The following is a 13177-nucleotide window of genomic DNA, read 5'->3' on the forward strand; positions in this document are numbered from 1 at the left end:
ACCACATTTATATTTCATTTTAAGACCAAATGATCTGGGAGGTAATAATCTAAACATGAAATGAATATAGTAGGCAGTATGGGGTTATTATTTAGTAGTACGCCTCTTCTTTGTCTTCAGAGCGCCTTAGTCTGTCTTGCTGGTATGCACATTTAAGAACATTTCTAGCTGAAAGTTGCACCATGTTAGAAGAAGAACGGACCCATTGTTATGCCAAACGGTTGTAGCAGGCAGCGTGAAAGCTTTTCTTCTTTTCTTTTCCCTCAAGAAAATAACATTCCATTGAAGAAAAATGAATGGAATGAAACCTGTCACACTAATGTTTCTATCTCCAACTGCTCCAAGGTCTTAGTCCAGTGTTCATTACCCAAGTAAGGTGCGAACTGTATTTTTGTTGTTGCTGCTTTGCTGTGTTTATGATGAAGCCACCCACAATTTGCCCATTATTCTGGCTTAATATTAGAAGTATTGCTATAATTTTTTGAATACTAAAAGATTAGTATTAGTAAGAAATGCATGCATGGGACAAATTATCCCCTTTTCAACAAATGGGCCCATGACTTTGTCTAACCACTATGCCAAGACTGATAGAAATACAGTGACAATTACTTGTGGCTTTATCTTTACTTTAATTTAACAAATACACATCGGTAGAGAACATTTTTGGGTCTTTATAAAATGCTCAGCTATTCAAAAGTACATGCACAAAATCTAGAGCCATGCTTAAGAACAGATGTCTCTTAATGGATCTCTTAATACAAGACTGTTCTGGTGACAGTACTCACCTGCTTGTTTATGAATATGTAAAGGATGGGGTCGATGACTGTTGTTCTTGGCTAGCACTGACGGCACGATGCTGACCTCTGGAGTGACCAAGCCAGGCCGTCCAAACGTGGCCAGCAGAGCCACGGTGCTGTAAGGCAGCAAGCATAGCAGGTAGCACACCGTCATGGTGACCATCGATGCTCCCATTTATGACTCGCTGCCATGTTAATCCTGCACACCTTCATCACCACAGCAGAGGAAGAGGATGAGACAGATTAAGGTTATAAAAAGTGCGAAAAGTCACAGGCTGCGAGTTCCTGATAGTGTTTTATGTGCAGCAATAAAAGTTTGAAAAGGCCAGCTGCTAACTTTTTGCTCCTCTTGGCAATTCACTGACACTAAAACCTTTTATATCTGCTTGATGTACCAAGGCAAAATCCTCAAAGACAAAGTTCCACTTGAATCAGTTTTGAATTCTGTCCCCACTAGGCACCTGGTAGAAATGGCTACAGCAATAAATCTATTAATTTCAACACACACACACAAACACACACAAACACAAAAGGGAGGTTGAAAAGAAGTCGTGCAAATAAAAACCCCAATTCACCACCTTTGGAACACACTTCAGCCTTCTGGCAGACACACTGGACTCTAGATCATTGTTCTAATGCTGCTTTGATGACCAAATGCTCCTTTTACATGCAAGCTTCAATAAGCTTTTGTATCAAAACCCCTGCCTAAGCCACATGGGTGCAGACTGGATCAGCAGAGCCCCGAGAAGCCTGGCTGTGGAAGGGGCAGGTGCGGCCAGGCTTGACTGCATTGCTGCAGAAATAGAAAGAAATAGCTGTACAGGCAAGCAAGGGTGAGACACCAATCACAAAGCCTGCAAAGCCTCATCTTCACAGCCTTGCTGTCAGCATCATGGCATGCCCTCACTGTCTCCTTGCCTTTATTTGTCTCCATCGGTCTCTCTGAGAACACAGGAACCTTTGCTGTTATACCTGCCAACAATGATTAACCGGTGAAAATATGTATATCCACGGACAAAGTTCAGGGGCTCACAAACCAGACATAAAAGCAAAATCCAGATTGGACAATTGGCCCAGGCATGAAGTTGACTGAAAGATTGTGTGGCAATGATACAGGCATAAGGAGAAGCTGAGACACTTGATCTTGATGGTGTGACTCATTGGGTCTATTAGTAGGGACACCTGAAGAGGTTCTGTACTGTTGATTCATGCTTTAAACTCAGAAATATTCCACACAAAGAAACTAATATATAAACATGACATTCTGTATATTCAACTGGGAGCGTTTCCTCCAAAGTTGCGCTTGTTTCTCCATGCTATTTAAAGACAGCAGGGAACAAAGTCTAGAGTGGCAGCAGCTTTTTTCTTCCAGTCCCCTTCTGTTAAGTGTCTGAAGGCGCAATGAATTAACCATTCAGAGATTCTCATTTGGACATGATGAAGCCATCTGCCCAGCGCAAGAAACTGTTGCTGGACTATTTGAGGTCTTCGTTTTCCCCCTTCCTTGGGTCATGGTCAGAAGTTAAGCATGCTGAAGTGCCGAAGGAGTGGGATGATGGCTGGGAGTGGGCACCACCAAGAGGCACAAGGCAGTCCTGAGACATGAGGTCCCTGAAGTCAACACTGCCAAGGGCTGCTGCCAGTGGCATGGACTGACCTGCCACTCCCAATTAAAGGTGAAGGCTCATGGGAAGGCAGGTTAAAATGTGCGTTCTCCAGACAAAGGGACGTCAGTGAGTTCATCAGCTCTGACACCAGTTTTTCTTTTGAGTGGCAGGCGGGATCGTTATCGTGATATGGTGAAGGCAGCCTGGGAAACGGCGAAGACTGCCGCTTCACCAGGCAAAGTGTCAACAGTAGCTGAACTCTCAAATGTGCTCTTCAGTCTTTATGTTTTGTGCTTGTATATGTGCCAGACTGAACTTAAGTCTCAGTTGACATGAATGCTAAAGAAATGTAATTAAAAACAGTTATAAAACAGGAAGCTGTCTAAATGGATTAGCCATGACTCGGAGAATAATCAGAACAAACCAGTAAACACACTCAAGGTTACAGAATGATGTAGTTCTATACATTAAGTAGAATAGAAATGTACTTAGAGTAAGCCAACCATCTAGGCAGCGTTTATGTAAGTCTACATGTTTTTGGCTGGGACATGAATTTGGTTACCAGTAGTGCCTCTCCCATCCATGGCTGGGAGTTTGAGAGGATGTGTGGCTGTGAACTCACTGGGTGGGAAGAATGTTCTCTTTCCCTCTCAATGCACCGCAGTGCAGCAGCCAACTGAAGGTGTCTGTTAGACCACGCAGACTGAACAGAGCAGTTCACACTCTCCGCTGGCTGCTGCTCTCATGTGAGAAGCTAACAATAGTGGGCAGCTGGATGGATGTAATGAAAGGAAAACAAGTCAAATGCAAAACCACGTCATCTGTTCAATTTTAGCCATTTCTCTAAAACATTGTTTTCAACCCAGTCCTCTGCACCTATGAGATGGTATATATGTCTTTTTTGATGTGACTTATTTCCCTACAGGCCTAAACCAAACCAATGAATACACGGAGTATCTGGTACATTTACAACATTTAGCAGTCGCTCTCTTTTCCAGAGAGACTTACAAAAGTGCTTTGTCTTTTACTCATAGAACATCCTAGCAGTCTGACCTTGTGCATGTTCAAATCACTTTGAGGTCACAGTACAGCTGTGCTGGGTATTAGGTCACTGTGGAGTGGGTGGCTGGCAGTCGGTGGAGCAGGCAGCAAAGCAGGGGCATTGGGGAGCTGAGTAGACCTGCTTATAGGCATGGCAACTCCAGAGGCAGTGAGAGCGGGTCAGCTGGGGCTAAGAGGCGGAGCTCAGGACAACTCCACAACCACACAGCTGGGGGCAGGGCTGAGGGGTGGAGCTCAAGACAGCTCTGTGGCCTAGCAGATGCCACCAACAGGCCAAAGCAGAACTAACACCTGGCCATGTATTTGTGTCCTGTGAACATGACTGCACTCACTCCTCTATCTGTGCACTGAACCGTCGTACATGCACAGATGGAAAAATGAGTAAATGGATTTCATAGCACACAGTCCCTCACTGAACCTGGGGATCTTGATTGCAGTCATAAAATTCTTATCTAGTTTATTGAGCAGGTGCAGTAATTGTAGATACTGTTCATAAACTTAGAGAGCAAGAGAGAAAGATGAAGCCCAGGGAGAAGGTTGAAGCTAACAAGTTATAGCTAATACAAGAACCATCAAGATGAAAACCTCATTATGCAGCAGAGGCATCTGCGCGCACACACGTAATCATTGTCAGTGCTGATTACAGTTACACCTCTGGGCAATGTACAAGTAAATAAGACCACAGCTGTGAGTAGGACATGACTTCTCAGAACATTATGAATCATATAAATGAACAAAGTCTATTGGAACCTCAACAGTGATGCTGGAAAGCAGGTAGTTTAATTATTAGTTATTTAATAACCAGTTACATATATCTTCACTTTTATATACAGTAGCTTGCATTACCTAAGCTGGCAAGCATCTTGTATGCACATATTTGTATTTACTTTTCTTTCTATACAATTCAACCATCTTTCCAGAGATTGTCTTCTCAAAAGACAAACAGCATATGCAAAGCCACATGAAAGATACAATACACAATTCTGTTTTAGTAAAACTGCTTTGTCCACTATACATCAAGCTGTCTAAATATGCAAAAGCAGAAACAAAAAGGGTGGTGAGTGTGTGACAAGGACACAACCAATAACAGAAGTACTCCAGAAAAACAATTAGAGCAATTTTGGTTCACAACCCTGATACCATCTGCACTTGTCTTGCAGTGTTGCAGCAGGAGTCCATTTTACAGATTCACAACTTTCCCAAAGACCTTTCAATTCATGGACCATGAGACATCCGGGGGTGGGGTATGTGTGGAAGAAACAGTGAAAAAAAAACAAACAAACACACAGCAACAAAAAGAAGCACATAGACCCTGACGATATGCATGTACTGATTTAGAAATCCACCTTTACAAATGCAATCCACTTTTCTCTCAACTAATCAGACACTGAAGGGTGGCTCATTGAACTTACTTTCTATATGGTGGGCAGAGCTGCCTTCCATCGTGGCTCTTTAAACAGCTCCCAGGAGCCTCTCCCTGCGCCTTTACCACCTTCGACCCCTCATCTCTGCAAATGCAGATGCCTCCACCTGTGACGGAGGTGGCACAGAGGAAGCGAGAGGCAAGGTCAAGCCAAAGTGCTCTTTATTCTCCATTATTCAAATGCAATGAAAACCACAACAACTATGAGACAATACTCGGTCTAACACTCTGTGTAGCAATGTACACCATGGCTGCAAACCATCCCACATTTCCCTACACAGCACTTTTACTTGGGACCTGTGAGTTTAAATAGAGGGAGAGAACAAGGGACAGCTGAAGGTGATTAGTAGGCCGGGGATTGGGAGCGAGGCAGGTGTGTAGTGCGATCCCTAGCAGGAGTGGGTGTGTCCTTCCTTCTGGATGACCGGCCAACCGTGATATCACCATCCTCTGAGCCTGCAGCAAATCAGGTTAAGATCAGGTCTCAGGGAGCACAGGCCCCCAGATCCTACTGATCACTGTTATACTTTAATGCTGTTATTATTGATCATATTATGTGATTAGACATGTGAATTGTAAATTGACGACTTAAAATGTAACACTGCAGATTTGCGGAGCACTTGAATATTTGAAACAAAATAGCACAAAGACAATTATAGATCACAATTTTAGGAAGCAACACACAGTTTTCCATGTAGAGCTGAATAATGTACACATGCTTTCCATATATAGCTTTCTGCAGACACACACATACACACAGACACACGCAACTGCTGGTACTGTCGTGTCTGCTGTAAGTTTCGTTCGTGAGGACCTGACATCTCTGGTCTTCCTAATCCTGCACATCCTGTGAGGGCTGTGTGGGCTTTCATGACACCCATCACCAAGTTCCTGATCCCAGCCAGGAACATCATTCTTGCGATGACAACAAATTACCATGTGCATGGCCACCTGAACAGGAGAAATAGCACATGTGGGTCAGAGTTCATTACTGAGGATGATATGTAGTCTCATACAGGTGAGTTCCACTAAGAGGCTCCAAAAAGGCCTGTGTAAGGCAGACTGTACTGTGTAAGGATGACCATATCCTTCTTGAAAAGTGGTCCTTACTGATGGAGGGATATGGAATAAAACAGAACCCTGAAATCTGCTTGATAGTTCTCCAGTGAAAAATTTGAAATTAACTGAAATTGAAAGGCCGTCTTACATCCCAGATCAGAGCTATAAATATGGACGTATGAAGTTATGAGAGACTTTAAATTGGTGATAATAAAGAAGCAAACATAGAGCATATAAAAGGTTCTGCTGACCTGATGAAGGCGAGATTCCCAAAGAATCACAGGTTTACTGCTTCAGGTCATGTGCAGCCCTCTGGAGTGTCACCTTATCTTTTGGTGTTTCAAACATGGCATTTATGAGCACCACACAAGCTCTCAAGTTCCAGAAGGACATGATTTCCTCTAATAACGTTCAAACATATTTGATTTCAGTAAGAGTGTTAACAAACATAGGGGGCAACAGAAGCTGGCCCTGGTCAAACTGAATTACCACAATGGTGCGTTGTGGGTGGGGGATTGTGCTGTTGATAAAAATAAAGCACTACTGTTGAGGGAAAACATACACTGCAAAGCAACCCAGCACCTATGCCCAGCATGGAGGTGAACGAATTTCCTCTGACAAAAACTCAGATCTCACATCATGTATCCTGGCTGCTGTGCAGAGGGAGCCTGGCAGGGTGCTAGGCCACAGCTGAGAGCACTCTCAGAGGACTGCTGGTTCTGAGCCTAGCGCTGCTCAGTTGGACAGTTCTTGTAATTAAAAATGGTTTCAACACTGCAGCTATGTGGATAGACCAAAAGATGTGACTGTGACATCTGGTCGCAGCAAGTGAATTGAATCAGGCAAAAAGGAAGACAGGGAGGCAGATTGCAGGATCTCTTTGAATCTGACAACACAGGGCAAAATGCAAACTTTGAACTCTAGTGCTGATCTGGCTTCAATAAATTCAATCAAATCACTGAAACATGAGCTGTGATTTATAGAGCTCCTGGCAAGTTCTGCCCGTGATTGAAAAATACAACACAGACAAAGACTCGATAATGAGCTTTAAGAGAATAAAGCCATGTGTCTTGGGAATGTATCCATATTCATTAGCTTCATGAGAAAAACAAATTCTTCCAAGAACAAACATTAGTTTGCAGCTCAACAAAGATTTCAACATAGTTATAATGACAGTCAAAAATGGACTCTGGAGTCGAAAATGTTGATTTGCCCACTGTGTTAATAATATTTTCTGGTGTATCCTCTATTATAGTCATGTGAGGCAGGCTTTACAAAATTGCACTTTATCATTGATTATCCAGAGGCAAACTTTGGTAGCTCCCAAGAGTCATTAAAAAGAATTGTAAAGTTAAGATCAAATTAATTAAACTGCATGGTTAATTTAAGGCAAATGCACACTTGGCTGCAGAGACCACAACAGCTACTAAAATAAATCACTGTTTTGAGTTAACAATCTAAACATAAATTTCAAATGAGCACCATTAAGATATCATAACCAGGAGGGAAATGTTTCTCTCTCTCTCTCTCTCTCTCTCTCTCTCTCTCTCTCTCTCTCTCTCTCTCTCCCTCTCTCTCTCTCTCAGGCTACAACAAAATTAATCAGATACCAATTTGATTCACCAGAAATTTTGGCAAGAGAGAGATTGACTTAGGAAAGATATGAGGCAGTTGTAAAATATGTTCTTCTCAGTTGCTTCACCCATAAGTCCCTTCCTCCTTAAGGAAGCCTACTTTTCTCTTCAACACTGGCAGAAAGCAAGTTGTACAAATTCTCAGTCTCCCCAGAGCTTCTTCGGATTTGCTTCAGTATTATGTCTCCCAGGTACCAGGCAGAGTTTGACATCAAGACAGATTGTGTCCAAGCAAATGAGGACATTTTTTACAAAAGCAGTCAAGCTCCAACTGAGTGACATTTTGAAAAAATGCAAAGAGAGACAACAGGGTGTTCTGACTGTGCACAGTGTTATGTACTTTGCATTCTATCACACCTCTCGTTAGATTTACATAACCCCACAACTAAGACAGGTGGGGACAATGAGAATTCACAAACTTGGAATTATTAGATAGCGTCTTCCTCTGGCTTGATGTTGAAACAATGGCTTATGCTTTGCAAGGAATAAAGAAATAGTGAGAAAGATTTGGGCAGTCAACTGAAGTGTGGAAGGCAAAGTTGGATGTGTGTACATGGTTGGATATTGCAAACCAACTAGAGAAATGATCAACGCTGAAATTAAGTTTCATGATGCTCAAACTGCCAAAAAAAAAAAAAAAAAGCCAAACTATCCAATGATAAATCAAAACCCTAGGCCTGGAGTATTTAGCTTTAGAGAAGTCAATATATTGAAGATGGATGAGATGTCAATATTGAGTGAAGAGGACCTGGTAATTGAGGTGCTCTTTCACATGACATGTATCACATTACTGGTGTTAAGAAAGCTGGGGAGGAGAAGGAGATATAGGAGCATGGTTTTAGAAACACAGCATAAAAAACACATCATAATCACAATCTTATCTTTTTTAGGAATTATGCATGAATATGAAAACATCTTACTTCATAAAATGCCAGTTGGACATGGTTTGCATACAACTTTACCAGGCATCATGGGAGGTGAATAATTAAATGGAATATTCTTTAAAATTTTATACCTACCATTTAACACCACTAAAATGTACATAAAAACTGAAGTACTGAAAAAATGTTATTGCATTTAATTTTGTTAAGATTTTACCTGAAATTTAAAACAAACAGTTGGGATTCCTTATAATAGGTATGACATTACACCATTAATGTACATACTTGATAGCTGAAACTTAGTCCAGGACTGAAGTTTGGCTAGTTTAAAATTTTGTATATATATATATATATATATATATATATATATATATATATATATATTAGTTGCCTTTTCTACCCCTCCTGGGTACATCAGCCAGTTCAAAGATTCTGTAATATTTCATAATCTTGCATTTTCTTAGGCTGTTGACTGTTTCAAGGTCAACCAAAAATGTTTAATGACATTAGGACGATGCATGCTAAACTGATACTGTTAATACTATTAAGACTGCTGTGTGACTTAACTGTTTGGTCTTGGACTATTTTACAGTAAATATATTTAATTTCTACTATTTTTGCAACAAATACCATCTAAAAGGTTGTTCATGAACCAGTGGATTTACCACATTTTAAACAACAGCAGTAGAGCTCCAGGACTTAAACTGGGCATATCTGGTTTAAATATTCACCCTGTGTAGTGCTTTTCAGTATAAGGTACACTTGCCATCTGTTCTGCTATCACAGTTTCTTCTGTTTAAGGATGAAATCTCATTTATGTATTTTTTTTTTGTTTTACATTACTATAGCCTCCTGCATGAAGCTAGTCAGATAATTATGATTTAACTAGTGCAGGAAGACCATTTTACTTTCAATATCAATAAATCAATACTCTAGATTAGCACGACATTTTATAAGAGATTAGCACTGCATTTCAACAGTCTGGGTGATAGCCATTTCTTTGATCACATAGACATGGCCATGCTCACTGATGTTTTACAACCTTTGAAGAACAATGATGTTATATATCATCACTTTTCTGTAGTAATAAATGTTTAAAGGGTATTTAGGGTTGGTTTATTATTTTGTGATTTTCATACATAAAAAATCATCAGGCTGCAGGAGTCCTTACATTCCTGGAGAAATCAACTCCAGGACCCTCCACTTCAGTTTCAAAGGGAGGCAAATATGACATCATATTAATATTATTTTGTCACATACACATGGAAAAAAACAAACCCTATGCAAATAAGGAAAATGTTTAAACATGTCTGAATGTGGCTGTTCATATTCACAGTGCTTAATAAAGAGCCTCACCACCCTGAGTCAGGTAGATCCGGCAGGTGCGACAGAAGCATTTGCTACAGGCCCCCAGAGACATCAGCCATTTACTGGCCTGGGATATCATGTGCTATAGAAGAAAAGCTCCCCTCTCTCCCTTTCCTCCTGCCTCATTACTTCCATTACTAAATGAAATGTGTTCACTGAATCTGGAAGATGTGTTCTCAATCTGGAAAATGTATTCCGACAGTAAGGGTCTGTTGCCTGGTTTAAACATTTTCCTTATTTGCATGGGGTTTGCTTTTTGTGGAATTCTGATTGTGAACAATAGAGATAATTGGCCAATTAGCATCACATGGTGAAGTAAGGATCAGGTTGAATAGGGCAACATCCAGATAGCACAAAGCACATGTCTATGAGTTGTGCCAACACAGCTTCAAAGTATCCACAGACTTTCTGTTTTGTCAAACTATATGCATGAGATAAACAGTATGGTGTGGTTTGTTAGGAAAAGACAGCTATTAGAACAGCTCCTGTGCAGCGGAAAATGCACTTTAAAAAAAAAAAAAAGCAAACAAATAGCAAAAAGAAACAATAATTTGAAATGCATAATCTTCTCACTTTGAGAAAAGGGAGACATACTGATGCCTTGAGAAAGGCATGTGAAGGTAAAGGGCCACAAGTGAGTCATGAACACTGGAGCAACATGACAAAGAAACCATCCAAACCAATGTCTTAAATAAAGGTCCTTTTAAATGTTATGATGCTAGATTCAGCTGGTTGAATGGTGAGTGGTGAAGGCACCAAAGAAGGTGAGGACAAAGGCATCATACAGGGGGTGATGGAGACTTTGATGAGCCACCAAAGATGTAGCTGACTAAGCAGGCCTTGGAGACAAGATTATGAGGGCTAGCGGTGTAATGACAACGACCTTGAAAAACATACATCATCAACATACTAAATATTTATGTCAATACAGTATAGCATCCAACAATAAAGGGCCTAAACAGTTCTCCCCATGTCTTTGGTAAAGACACTGCAGAACAATTTTTAACTGAATGCCCAGAAATGTAAAAATGGGTGTTTTATGAAGCTCTGATGTGTAATGTGGCTAGATTATGAATCTCTTCTTGGAATTCTAATTCCAAATTTTTATTAGAAACTCAGTTTCAAAACATATAAAAATATTCCATGGACTGAAAGCGTTGTGAAGGCATATGTCAGGCACTTTCCTTTTTGGCATATGCTCATATCCAGAACAACGTCTACATTTATTAGTATGACAGTACATGTAGGAATCAAACATTTAATCTTGATGAATTTGGTGTTGCTAGCTGCACTACTACACTGTGAGCACAATTATTAGGCAAGAGAGTATTTTGACCATATCATCATTATTATGCATATTTTCTAACTCCAAGCTGTATAAACTTCAATGCTTATTGGACTTAAGCATATCAGGTGATGTGTATTTGTATAATGAGGGAAGGTGTGGCCTAAGGAGATCAACACCCTACATCAAGGTGTGCAGAATTATTAGGCAGCTTCTTTTCCTCAGGCAAAATGGGCCGAAAAATAGATCTAACTGACTCTGAAAAGTAAAAAATTGTAAAAGGTCTTTCAGAGGGATGCAGCACTCTTACAATTTCTAAGATATTGGGGCGTGATCCCAGAACCATCAAACGTTTTGTTGCAAATAGTTAACAGGGTCACAAGAAACGTGTTGAGAAAAAAAAGATGCAAATTAACTGCCAAAGATTTCAGAAGAATCAAACATGAAGCGAATAGGAACCCATTGTCCTTCAGTGCTGTCATATTCCAGAACCGCAACCTACCTGTGAGTGCCCAGAAGTACAAGCTGTTCAGTACTCTGAGACATGGCCAATGTAAGGAAGGCTGAAACCTGACCACCACTGAACAAGACACATAAGGTGAAACGTCAAAACTGGGCCAAGAAATATTTGAAGACAGATTTTTCAAAGGTTTGATGGATTGATCAGACGAGTATGACTCGATGGACCAGGTGGATGGGCCCATGGCTGGATCAGTAATGGGCACAGAGCTCCACTTCGACTCAGACACCACCAAGGTGGAGGTGGGGTACTGCTATTGGCTGGTATTATTAAAAATGAACTAGTTGGACCTTTTTGGGTTGAAGATGGACTCAAAATCAACTCTCAAGCCTACTGCATTTTTAGAAGGCACTTTCTTCAAGCAGTGGTACAGGAAAAAGTCTGCATCTTTCAAGAAGAGCATGATTTTTATACAGGACAATGCTGCATTGCATGCATCGAAGTACTCCACTGCGTGGCTAGCCAGTAAAGGCCTTAAAGATGAAAGAATAATGACATGGCCCCCTTCCTCACCTGACAGAAACCCTTTTGAGACCTTGTGGGCCCTTCTTAAATGGGAGATTTACAGTGAAGGAAAACAGTACAGATCTCTGAAGTGTCTAGGAGGCTGTGATTGCTGCTGCACAAAAAGTTGATCATCATCAGATTAAAAAACTGACAGACTCCATGAATGGAAGGCTTATGACTGTTAGGGTGGCTATATTGGTCAGTGATTTTTTTTTTTTAAATGTCAAATGTTTATTTGTAAATCTTGAGTTGTTTGTTTATTATTCTCACTTTAACAGATGAAAATAAACAAGTGAGATGGGAAAAGTTCCATTTTTCATTTTTCAATAGTTGCCCAATAATTATGCACACATAGAATTAGATATTCTCTGAAGAAAGACAAAACCTCACTTTGACTTTCTTAAATATTTAGGTTTGAGGTTCATTAACATTTTGGATTGACCGAGATCACTGTAGTTCTAATAAAATAATAAAATAATAAAATAATAAATAATAATAAAATAAATTCTCAAAAATACAACTTGCCTAATAATTGTGCACACAGTGTAGAAGTGTTATAGGAAGACTTTTTTTTTTTTTTTTGAAAATGGAAAGTGTGAAACTGTTGTACCTAGGGGACATATGTTGTACCTAGAGGACATATGTAGATGTAGCAAAGATTTTATCTGGTCAGTGTGGGCTTTCTCTTACCCCCAGCCCACAGACAAGAACCAGGACCCCTCTTGCGCCATGATGCTGAGCAACAAAGCCATAAGATGGCCTAATTGGTGGCTTATAACTCTGATCTGTCTTTCTGACCTTTTTTTCCTGACCCCCTCTTATGAGTCATAAACCCACAGATTGGAATGCAAGAACCTCTTACTAGCCTGGTTATACTTCAAGGAACGGTGATGATAAATTCCATCAGACTCAAAAATTTACCAGAACAACAAACTTTTCTCGTAACATCTTAATATTTCTCATGTTCTCACATGTACATGTTTATTGTCTCACAGTTTCATAAAGTAATAACTTGCTAGTCTAACCTACTATGA

The 13177-nt window shown here is 40.3% G+C and overlaps 1 pseudogene; it reads right to left on the reverse strand.

Moving 5' to 3' along the window:
• Positions 1–5621: 5621 nt before the first annotated feature.
• Positions 5622–13177, reverse strand: part of LOC113576116 — a 31650-nt pseudogene continuing 24094 nt past the window's right edge.

This window comes from Electrophorus electricus, chromosome 5 (genome assembly GCF_013358815.1).
Source record: "Electrophorus electricus isolate fEleEle1 chromosome 5, fEleEle1.pri, whole genome shotgun sequence".
In the NCBI taxonomy this organism is placed as follows: domain Eukaryota; kingdom Metazoa; phylum Chordata; class Actinopteri; order Gymnotiformes; family Gymnotidae; genus Electrophorus; species Electrophorus electricus.